This window comes from Tachyglossus aculeatus, chromosome 17 (genome assembly GCF_015852505.1).
Source record: "Tachyglossus aculeatus isolate mTacAcu1 chromosome 17, mTacAcu1.pri, whole genome shotgun sequence".
Lineage (NCBI taxonomy): Eukaryota > Metazoa > Chordata > Mammalia > Monotremata > Tachyglossidae > Tachyglossus > Tachyglossus aculeatus.
The window spans coordinates 14,132,207-14,145,028 of NC_052082.1; the positions used below are offsets into that span (position 1 = coordinate 14,132,207).

The 12,822-nt window shown below is 44.5% G+C and overlaps 1 protein-coding gene across 1 annotated transcript in view; it reads right to left on the reverse strand.

The window, feature by feature from the left end:
* The window catches only part of GPBP1 (GC-rich promoter binding protein 1), a 73,147-nt gene that overhangs the window by 53,415 nt on the left and 6,910 nt on the right, over positions 1 to 12,822 (reverse strand). The window lies entirely within an intron of this gene.

Sequence of the window (12,822 nt, forward strand, 5' to 3'; positions counted from 1 at the left end):
AGCAGCCAAAAGAGGGGGAAAGACACCTTCTCAGGTGTTCTGAGGCAGAAAATGGAGAAACATGCCCAAAATAGAATATGAGGAGAGAAGGAACCATCGTGAGGCAATGGGTCAGGGCAATTATGAGTGCTCCCTTCCCCCGAGACTCCCAACTCATTCCCCAGGGTTCAACACATAAATGAGGCACAGCACTTGAGAGCACAGACTGGATCCAGGACAAGGGGATTTGGGGCAGGCTTTGCAAAAGGGTATCCCCAAATTAGTCATGCCAAACAGAAGGAGTAAGCGTGTGTTGATCTGCCCCTCACACACAGGTCTCAAAATATAGGTGAGGGAATAAAGGATTTTCTAACTTATCCTGCTTTGGAAGTGGAAAAATAATGGATCCTAAAGGCACTGGCTCAGGAAGTGATGCCTGTCAGAAGTTGGGGCCGGTCTACCTCAGAGGAAAAGCTTCCTATCTCCCTGGCCTCAGGCCAGCAGAGAGGCTTGCAAAGATTTGGGGGAGGGGTGCGGGGGTGTGTGTTTATAGGTGGAGGGTGCTGTAGAACAATTTTTAATTTTACAAAATCAAAAACTATTTCTTTGGGGGTAAAGAGAACACATATATATAAATGCATTAAGTTCCCTAGCCTGTGCTACACAAAACAATAGCAGTCTGGACCGCTGCTATAACAAAGCAATCACTTCCAACCTCCATCAAGGTGAACAAACCCATTATCATCACCATCTCCCAAAAAGAAATCTGAGAAGAAATTTTTGAGTCAGCAGCTCTTCACTAAATACATTCAATCAACGAAACCCCAAATCCACCTTTGCAGTCCAGAGCTCTACTCATCTTCTACCTACATTTCAACCTTTTCCTCCTCCCTGGATTCTGGTAATAGTTAACCATACTGACTGACAACACCCTATTATGGCCCAAGGTGGCTTCCTAAACATGGAATTCCTGGATTTCCCGCCTTTGCTTTCCAAACTACAAAATGCCCAGGGTAAATACCCCCTGTTCTCCTGAAACACAGGGGCCGTGTCTTCTTGCAAAACCCCACAGTAAGGAAATCTCCTGTCACAGGGCTCACCACGTCCAATGCCACAAGCATGTGCATTTCCACACAACCATTCAGTGTAACATCGTACTGCACTGAATCCAGAAAGGCTTGCATTGTCGGAATAATATTCCCTATTTCAACACAGCGTTCTAGCCAAGATGTGTAGTAAACACACATGATCTGGCAGAACTGAGTGCAATGTTTGCTCAGTTGTCTGAATGAACTTGATTCATACACTTATTATCAGCCTGAAACCATAAGCTCTTAGGACGGATACTCATATAATTCTTTTCACCCAGCCACACCCAGCTGGGGACTGAAAAGAGTGCTTTTAATAACCATCATAACAGCAAGGAAGACAAATAACATGTTTTTAAAGGGTTCCTAAAATGTTTCCTAATAATCTGCTTCTTCCTATATCTGCCTCATTGCTCCTTTTAACTCAACTAAGAATTTATCAATTTCCTTTTCATCATTATTAAGGACATTAAACGGTTAGAAGCACTGAGAAGTATTGAGAAGCAGTGTGGTCTAGTGAAAAGAGCACAGGCTCAGGAGTCAGAGGACCTGGGTTCTAATCCTGGCTCCTCCACCTTTCCGCTGTGTGATCTTGGGAAAGTCATTTAACTTTTCTGTGCCTGTTACCTCATCTGTAAAATAGAGATAAAGACTTGTAAGCTCAATGTGAGACAAGGACTGTGTCCAACGTGATTCTCTTACATCTACCCCAGAGCTTAGTAAGTTCTTGGCACCCAGTAAGTGCGTAACAAATACAATTTTTTAAAAAATGAAGACCTGGAGGGGTAAATACAGACAGATTCTTACAGCTTTCATTTTAAGCACATAAAATAATGAAAGTTTCAGACATGAAATTTTGTCTTTTTGAAGGAAGAGTTAAGTTACATTACCCTTAAGTAATTGTCAACCGAGATAAACCATTTAAAACAATTTAAAGAAAAATAATGCCAAGTCATATCTTATTGAGTGTTTAATGAACCACATCTCTTCACAAAGACTGGAGTAAATTTCACACTTCATTGACGCACTCATTCTTTGTGTCTACAAGGGCAACCTTTAAACTCCTAGAAGGTGTAATTTATCATGGCGCAGTGGAAAGAGCATGGGCTTTGGAGTCAGAGGTCATGGGTTCAAATCCCAGCTCTGCCAATTGTCAGCTGTGTGACTTTGGGCAAGTCACTTCACTTCTCTAAGCCTCAGTTACCTCATCTATAAAACAGGGATTAAAGACTGTGAGCCCCCCTGTGGGACAACCTGATCACCTTATAACCTCCCCAGCACTTAGAAAAGTGCTTTCTGTTCTGTTCTGTAAGCACTTAATAAATGCCATCATTATTATTATTATTATTATTATTATTACCAAGTGGCCTAAAGATAATTCATCCCCTCAAAGGGGTCAATTTACTCCTTCCTTCATACCCAATAAGTGAAATTTTGTCAAAATAAACTAGATCATTTTTAACCTGAATTGATTAAAAAGTAGTGCACAGTGAGCCAAACAGACTATATTTCACTTCTGTTAAGTTGTACTCTCCCAAGTGCTTAGGACCATTCGTAGTAAGCACTCAAGTACAACTGATTGAAAATACGATTGAATCCTTTTTCTTTTCACCCATCGCTGAACCCAGCTGTCTCATCTGGCCCCCACAAACTTGAGATTTCATAGCCCTGACGTGGTCCCTGGCCTTTATATCCCTTGGCTTGACCATTCAGCAATTGCCAAGCTTATAGCAACTTCAGCTACCATTCACTGGTGGTGGGAGTGTGGGCTACCTCCCCTGTTAATAATAGAAATAATAATAATTGTGGCATGCAAGTGCTTACTGTGTGCCAGACACTGTACTAAACGCTGGGGTAGATACAAGCAAATCAGTTCACCTGCCACTTGTCAGCTGTGTGACTCTGGGCAAGTCACAACTTCTCTGTGCCTCAGTTACCTCATCTGTAAAATGGGGATTAAGACTGTGAACCCCAAGTGGGACAACCTAATAACCTTGTATCTATCCCAGCGCTTAGAACAGTGCTTGGTACTTAGTAAGCACTTAACAAAAAACAACATTATTATTTCAGGTACCTAAAATAGGAAGGAATGCCAGGAGGAGAGGCACTCCTATGGAAAGGCAACTTGAGTCTTCCCTTTCCTTGTTCACCATGTTTGACTCCCCCAGTTGGAGTGATAGATCTTTCCAGGAGTGAGGGAGGCACTGTCTCTCTGATGATGATTATCTCTGGAAAGGTTCTCCAGTGTCCCTGGGAGTAAATCAGATGAGCTCTTCCCCTTGGGGTTAAAACTTGGAAAAGTCGGTGCCATGATATGCTCAGTGGAACAGTAACCCCTCTGGGAAAGGCCTCACATAATAAACCACCCAATAAATACTACTGATTCACAAACTGATTCCACCTGCACCCTCAAAGCACTATATAATTGTCAGTAAATCAGTCGATAGCATTTATTGCGCGCTGTGTTCAGAGCACTATAGTAGGCACTTGGGAGAGTACAATACAACAATGTAACAAACACATTCCCTACCCTCAATGAGCTTACGGCCTAGAAAGGGAGATAGACATTAATATAAATAAATCAATATAAATAAATTCTCTCTTTATTGCTGTATTGTACTTTCCAAGCACTTAGCCCAGTGCTCTGCACACTAAGTGCTCAATAAATAGAGATAATAAATAAATAGACAGAAATAAATTACAGATGTGTACATAAGTGCTGTAGGGCTGGGAGAGGGGGGATGAATAAAGGGAGTAAGCCAGGGTGCCACACTGGGAAAGTGTCACTAAAATGACACCAAGCATGAGGGAGAGTGAGGGGAATTCAAGTGGCTTTATTCCAGTAAACGTAACAGTTCCTGCATCAGTGTAGTACCTGACTGAGCCCCCAAGTAGAGGAATGAATTAATGCTATTTACTGAGGACTTACTGTATGAAGAGCACTGTACTAAGCACTCGGGAGAGTACCTGCAAAGTACGGTGGTGACATCGCAAAGTAAGTTTTTGAATGAAGCATTTCTTAATAAGCAGGTTTAGTGTGTCCTTTCTCCCATGGAGACTGAGCAGATGTCTGAAGGAGTCAATGAAAAGAGTCCAGAACGTTACTCCGACTGGCAATAGATGTGCGGGAGGAAAATAGCAGGGTCTTCCTTCATTCATTTATTCAATCGTATTTATTGAGTGCTTACTGTGTGCTTACTGTGTCCTTCCTCCTCTGTCCCCTGCCATCCCCTTTCCCCTTATTTTTAAATATACGATATTTTTAAAGTTATCCATCTGATCATTTGGGGGGTAAGATAAAAAGAAAAAAGCTATTCTGCTGACAGTGGAATGGAATGGATTGATGAGAGCAGCAGAAGAGTTGCATGTGAATAGTTATAAGGTTATGAGGCTTTACCTTTAAAATTGATGCCTCCTGAGGGGATTGGATCTGAGGATTTGGAATCCCTCCAGTTCACTGGAGATAATAATTTTGGTATTTGTTAAGCGCTTACTATGTGCTAAGCACTGTTCTAAGTGCTGGGGAAGATATAAGATAATCAGGTTGCCCCACATGGGGCTCACAGTTTTTAATCCCCATATTCCAGATGAGGTAAGAGGCACAGAAAAGTTAAGTGACTTGCCCAAAGTCACACAGCTGATAAGTGGCGGAGCTGGGATTAGAACCCATGATCTCTGACTCCCAAGCCCACCCTCTTTCCCCTAAGCCACGCTGCCTCTCTATGTATCTGTAATGCATTATACGTGGATTTTGCCTTTTTGAAAACTGAAATGGGGCTAAAATCAATTTAGGACGCCCTCCTTGGATCCCACATACAAGAGTAGGTAGATTTTCTGGTATGGCCTTAACTGTGGCCAACTGACAAAACTACAAAGCCTGGAAAATGGAAAAATATCCCTTGCTGCAAAGATTGGATGTGAACTGATCTTAACACATCTCCATATCAGTTGTCTGAGCGAGACGCACAAGCTAAATGATTGCCAGCCTTTGTCATTTGGGGGGAATATCCGTTCAGATGTGCTGCCTGATAAGTTGGTAGGCTGGCACACCTGAGCTGAACAACCTCCAGTCACGACTAAGCACTTAGTACAGTGCTCTGCACACAGTTAAGCACTCAATAAATGCGACTGTGACCGCAGGGCAGGATATTCCAAGCCTGGTTCGCTGTCCAAGATCAAACCAATGCCGGATCGAGGCCAGAATCTACTTGGCTTGCGTATCCACTTCTCAGCCCTTCCCCCTCCCGTCACAACAAGAAGGGCACGGACAGTCCGGACATGGACTGTGTCCCTTGGACAGTGAACCTACCCTGAAGGAAGGTCCTCCCACAACCAGTTTCCAATGCCTGTTTTCGCTCAAAAATGGTTCAAGAATTAGCAAGTATTTCCTGAGGACACAAGCCGGTCCAGGCTCAATCGGCCAAAACTGGCAAACTGCTTGAGTGCACGTGCTCTTGGGGTTGGAGTCAGAATAAGAAAATTTTAGAGCGTGAGCTTTCCTGCATGTGAGGTTTCACAAGCACACAACCGCGGTGCTACTGGAGAACTAGGGGCTGTTGATCAAAGCTCCCCCCAGACTGTAAACTCGTTGTGGGCAGGGAACAGTTCTACCAACTCTGTTATACTGTCCTCTCCCAAGCGCTTGGTACAGCGCTCTGCACGCCGTATGTGCTCAATAAATGCCACTAAGTGACTGACTGGAAACTCCAGAAATATTTACAAATGCTATTTGCACGGAGATAAATTAAGCAGACGAGAAAACGAAAGCGAAAGAGGATGTGGCAGGGAAGTACTCTCACCGATTAAGTTTTGCAGCCACTATCACGAGTAGAACAATGTGGTGGATACATCTTTTTAAAATTGGGCTTCTAACGATGAATGATTAGAAGCTGACGGGATCTGGGTAAATACTTTAATGAAATTTTTAATGAGGCCATTTATTACTCAGTTATTCTGTTGGTAGCTGGCACCTGAATCGCTGTGACCGCACTGAAGCAGCACTGCAACAGAGGGCATATTAAGAGGATAACTGAAGCAATAGGTCAGGGTGTACTTTCCAATTCCTTATGCCATTAGTAAAAACATATCCTTAGCCCAACTGGGGCTCTGCTACCGCTTAACAAGTCTTATCTCAGCTGCTAATACACAATACAGACAACAGGAGAAGAAACAGGTCAACCTCCGGGGCACGTTAGAGAAGCAGCATGGAATAACGGACAGAGCACGGGCCTGGGACTCTGAAGACAGTGGTTTTACTGCCAGCTCTGCCACTTGTCTGCTGTGTGACCTTGGACAAGCCACTTAACTGCTCTGTGACTCAGTTACCTCACCTGTAAAATGGGGATGAAGACTTTGGGCCCCGTGTGGGACAACCTGATTTCCTTGTATCTACCCCAGCGCTTAGAACAGTGCTTGGCACATAGTAAGCGCTTAACAAATACCACGATAATTATTAGCATCATCAGAAAAATACATAAGTTTCTGAAGGTTTACCAAGACCTTAATATCATCGTCATCAATCGTATTTATTGAGCGCTTACTGTGTGCAGAGCACTGTACTAAGCACTTGGGAAGTACAAATTGGCAACATATAGAGACAGTCCCTACCCAACAGTGGGCTCACAGTCAAGACTGGTGCCATAAACACTAGAGTAAAATTCTGATGGGACAAATTAGCATTACTGAACAATTTACTGCCAATGGCAGACTACCGATTCTTTTCGAGTACTTTGTTAACAACACCACCATGCTTCTCCATTATAAAACACAGCATAAAACCCCTAACTTCTCAAAGCTGAAACAGGTGCAAAGTCTACTGACAAGAGGTACCAAAGGCTCTCTCTGGACATGAGACTTTTGGCTTTTCCACGCCTTGCCTCCCTGCATGCTGCCAGGCCACTCACCACAACTGGCTGAACTGCCCTTCCCTCCCCTTACTATGTGCCACGCACTGTACTAAGCGCTAGGGTGGAGACAAGCAAATCGTGGGGTGGACAGAGTCCCTATCCCACATGGGGCTCACAGTCTTAATCCCCATTTTACAGATGAGGTGACAGGCCCAGAGACGTGAAGTGACCTGCCCAAGGCCACACAGCAGACAAGTGGCCTAGGATTAGAGACCATGACCTTCTGACTCCCCATCCCGTCCTGCTTCCGACCACCCCGGGGGGAAAGGGACCAGCACTTGCAGCATGAGGCTTCACAAACCTTGGGAAGTAGCCATTGCTATGGACTGAATCATGATAAATTCTGTTCTCACAGCTCCCTGTTGACTTTCGTTTTTATTCTGTGTTTTGAGTATTTATCCTTATCCCTTATGCTATTCTGATGTTTCGTTCCTCCTGATACGTCTGTTTCCAGTTCACCTTCGACCCTTGCTTAGATTCCTTGACAGCAAAGCCCCTTGAGGGACAGGGACTTTTTCCCAGCAGTTACAACAATGCCCTGCACTCTGTAAACACTTAACACTATTCCTACTAAAATACATACAATTGTCACAGACAAGAGAAAATAATGTACGTACAAAATCTTTTGATTTGTTCCCCCATGCTTATGGATTAAAACGCCATTTCTATAACCATTAAAAATGAGTTTTAGCAGAACTCATAATCACATGGGTACCTTTTCTACAAAACATGCATATGCCCTTTGAACTTCAGCCCTATGGGTGGCCTCTAAGATATGGCCATGTAAATGATGACAGGGCAACAGTAACAACCTTCCTTGGTTCCACCCAAGGGAGCAATGAGAAAATAGGGAATCAGGTGGTACTATATGGTGAGAGGACACTAGAATGCAAACAAATAGTTCCCCTAAACTATAAGCTCGTTGTGAACAGAGAACATGACTACCAACTCTGTTATACTGGACTCTCTCAAGTGCTTAGAAAAGTGCTCTGCACACAGTAAGCGTTCAGTAAATACCACTGATCGATAGTAATATTTGCTTAAATGTCCCCGCATGCGATGTACTTTACTAAGCCCCCAGGAAGCCCAAAACAGAGACGGGACATGCTTCCTGCCGCAAGAAGCATATTTTCTAATGGCGATGGAGAAGCCACATGGCCTGGTGGATAAAGCACAGGACTGGAAGTCTAAAGGACCTGGGTTCTAATTCCAGCTCTACCACCTGTCTGCTGTGTGGCCTTAGGCACGTCACTTCACTGGGCCTCAGTGATCTGATCTGCAAAATGGGGAATAAGACTGAACCCCCACATGGGACATGGACTGTGTCCAACATGATTAGACTGTATTTCAAATACCACTTGAAAAAAAAAGATTGGTGGCTGGATGAAAAGGACAGCAGTAATGAATTCTGGTGGCAGTAGTGGGTATGGAAGAGTATGATACCACAGAGTTAGCAGATACTCTCCCTGCCCACAATGAGCTTACAGTCTAGAGGCTAGACTGTAATGCCAATGACGACGAGGATAAACTAGCCCTTTCCCTTGATATTCTCTCCATTCACTTTAATCTCATATATTCTAAATGCAACTTCTAGGTTTCGTTGTGTAGTCTCATCTGAGAGGGAGACTGAGTCATGATGCTAGGTTCTCTCTGTGGCTCCATGATCACTAGTTTCATTGATCTGAGTAGTCACTTTACCACCACTTTTTCCATTTGCAAGAAAATTTAAAATTTAAAATCCCACTCAATTCAAATATAGACTTCTGTGGCAGACATTGTTTTAAAAAAAGCTGTATTTGGCCAATTGAAAAATTGCTTTCCTGGTTAGCAGTTTAATCAGTGACCACATTTTTCCAGGCAGCCAAATTTTTAATAACTACTGACCTCTAAAAGTGCACTGCAAAAAACTACAGGACAACAGCTTTCAGGCTACAGTGCTTTAGCCCTTCATTTCTCTTCCTCTCATCTTGTCTATGAGGATTTGCAGAATAATCCTCCAACAATTTTCCTCTACATCAAGCACAAAAGCCACTAATCCTCGTCAGATCCGCTCTACCTCTGGGCCCAGGAAAACTAGAGGAACCCTTGTTTTGCCTTCTGGACAGAACACAGGCCTGGGACTCAGAAGGACCTGGGTTCTAATACTGACTCCAGCACTGTGTCACTTCTCTTTGCTTCAATTACCTCATCTGTAAAGTGGAGATTAAGATCGCGAGCAACCGTGTCGAACAGGGACTGGGTCCAACCTGATTACCTTGTATCTACCCCAGAGCTTAGAACAGTGCTTGACACATCGTTATTATTATTTCCAGACATCCATTTTTTTATGCAGCCCAGCTCTGAGTCAGTTATCCAAAACTCCAGATCTACCTGGGCTTGCGTAAAACAAAAGATGAACTAACATATTTTAAGATAGTACGAGTAGATTTTTTTTAGAAAAAAGTCACGATGCATTTACTAGCTAAATCAGAACGGCTCTGCCTAGCTACTCCTTCAGGAATAGGTCTTCCCTTGATGCTAAACAGACGGGGGGTGGGGGGCAAAATCGCCCTAAAGTAGGACAGGGACCAAAAGTAACATGCTGAGGGGAGTGAAAACAGTAAAGATCAGAGAAACTCCTCAACAGAAATCCCTATCATGGTCAGGGTTCATTGCCGTGAAGTCATCCTGATTCTGTGATATCGCAATCATTTCCAGGGAACTCAATCAGACCTGCAGATTAATTTCACTGATGGCTATCACAAGTCAGGCTTGGAAAAACTTACGTTTCTTTCTGTACATTGTACTGCTTCTCTCCTCTGCCCAGGATTAATGATCTTTGTAAATAGCTACTCGTCAAGGAAGTACTATGCCAGGTGGGAAATAAATAAGGTTCATTTCATTTTTGTTACGACTAGAAAAACAGAGGGGCGGAGGGAAAGATTGTGAACTAGGGATAAAGAAAAGCTTCCGGACAGGTGACATTTAAAATTTAAATTTGCAAGGCAGCTTAAATAATGCTGCAATAATACTGTAAAAGGGCAAAGTTCTTGAGATTTCCAAAAGGACTAAATCTTGTGCTCTGCAGGTTCCAGGACCTTCTAAACCGAGCACTCACTAAGCTGTAGGTCCCCACGACCCCCAGGCACTGAGATAATGTTGGTGATGGCCTGGCCCAGCCCAGACTCTTTTGTGAGAAACATGGGTTCTGCAGAGTGGGTTATTGGCCAGGTATAAATTTCCTTCCTTGACTGACCCTACCCACTGTTTAACAGTTTGCTCCAAAACAGTGTTTCCAACCTGTTGCCACAGTCAGAGACAAAATGTTGGGCTGAATGGCTGCTGGGGTTTGGATTTCTGCTCTCTCTTTTAAAGTGGTACTGCTTTGAGCTCTGTAATAACAATAATGGCATTTATTAAACGCTTACTATGTGCAAAGCACTGTTCTAAGTGCTGGGGAGGTTACAAGGTGATCAGGTTGTCCGTGACAACCTTGGATCAGGCTCACAGTCTTACTCCCCATTTTACAGATGAGGTAACTGAGGCTCAGAAAAGTTAAGTGACTTGCCCAAAGTCACACAGCTGACAAGTGGCGGAGCCAGGATTTGAACCCATGACCTCTGACTCCAGAGCCCGTGCTCTTTCCACTGAGCCACGCTGCTTCTCTGTACTAAGTGTACCATGCTTTGTACTAAGTAGTCAAATAGATAGACGATAATCAAGTTGGACAGAATCCCTGTCCCACATGGGGCTCACAGCCTAAGCACAAGTTAGACCAAATCATCATCAATCGTATTTATTGAGCGCTTACTATGTGCAGAGCACTGTACTAAGCGCTTGGGAAGTACAAACTGGCAACATATAGAGACAGTCCCTACCCAACAGTGGGCTCACAGGCTAAATCTGACTCACACAAATCAGGGTAGGGTACCTAGCATCTAAAACAGACACTGAATACAACATGAGGCACAGAAAAGACACGACATTTCATCTATACTGGAAACCAGAGGGTGAAGGGGGAAAAAAAGAGTCCCCTAGCTAAGAAAGAGTCCCCTAGCTAAGACATTCTGCAATTTGGAAAAATCTCCTAGTGTTTCACAAAACAAACCACCGCTATGGCCACTTGCTCCACATTCTTGTGGCGGCTTTCTAAACTTAGGCTTCCACATTCTTAGCTCCACAGCCCTCTTTGTAAGTCCCTACTGGACTGACGCTCACTTGGGGAGAGTCAGGGGAAGGAGCGAAAGGTATGAAAAGGAGGTGGGGGAAAAAAGCTCACAAAAAAACACAGAAAGATGCAGGGCACAACAGTGAGCAATCCTCATCCTCTCAGCCTCACCCCACCAACGCTCCTCTTCAAGGGTTACCAACTCCGCTGTGTTTTACTCCTCCAAGCTGCTCTGCCCGCAGTGAGCGCTCCATAAACACCACTGCTTGATTCTGACTGAGGTCAACACCTTCACAGCACAGTGCTTCCTGCAGAGAAACCTTCGGCCTCAGTACAAGCCTGGATCCTTATCCAGTGTCGCACTCTTGGCTCTGACTATGCCGGGGGTCGTGGGCTGAGGAGAGCGTAAGCACCACCCTTCTCTGCACCCCTGCCACAACTTCTCCTGGCCCCCTACTTTCACCTCACCCCGTTCTGACCTCGTGTCACGGCTACAATGAGGCTCAAGTTGTTACCGGTGTCGCAAGGACGGCTTAAGTGGTATCACTCCATCGTGTTTATTGAGTGCTTACTTTATAGAGGGCACTGTACTGAGCACTTGGGAGAGTACAATAACAGGGTTGGTGGATACGTTCCCTGCCCACAGCGGATTACAGGCTAGAGGGACCACCCTAAAATGACCTAGGGGCCACACTGAGATGATGCTCTTAACACCTACTAAGGGGTTCTGCAGGACTCATCTCCTGGGCTGCGGTGCATTGCTGGCTAAACCAAAGGGGTATAGTCTGGCCAAAGGAGCTTGAACTGCCATTTCAAAAAGACCTGCAAATAAATTGATTTGTTGAAACCCATTAGTTTCACTGGTTTAGAAGCTGGGAATGGGCTTTTGATCCTTATGTGGTGAGCCATGCCCCGTATGAAGGCGTACCGTGATACGGCTGAAAGAAAACTCTGGGTAAGACCAATTTAGACATTCTTAGGCAAACACAAGAAAACTTTAAAATCATAACCTACATAAAAGGCACTACTAAACACGGTAGAATTCCTTCAGTCAGTCAACCGTGTTTATTGAGGGCTTACGGTGAGCAGAGCTCTGTACTAAGCGCACGGGAGAGTACAATCTAACCATAAACAGACACAGTCCCTGTTCAAGGCAACATGCAGGCCACACCTCCCTGCAAGAGAAGCAGCGTGGCTCAGTGGAAAGAGCCCGGGCTTTGGAGTCAGAGGTCATGGGTTCAAATCCCGGCTCCACCAACTGTCAGCTGTGTGACTTTGGGCAAGTCACTTAACTTCTCTGGGCCTCAGTTACCTCATCTGTAAAATGGGGATTAAGACTGTGAGCCCCGCGTGGGACAACCTGATCACCTTGTAACCTTCCCAGTGCTTAGAACAGTGCTTTGTACATAGTAAGTGCTTAATAAATGTCATTAAAAAAAAAAAAAAAAGACAGCGCTAAAGCATCCAAAGACCTTTCTGCAGGGTCCATGCTTGGTCTCAGCTATGTGCACCCCTTAATTTGTCCTGGGAGAGGTTTTGGGGGTGCTGAAACTGGCCCACCAGCACCGTTTCCACAGATGGCACCATCTCCTCTCCTGGGGGGGCTTGACAAGGGAAGCCCTAATATCTGCAGCTTTTGGAAATTCCCGGCTCCTTGCCAGTTCCAACCTCGCAAACAACCTTGTCACCAATCGACCCCATG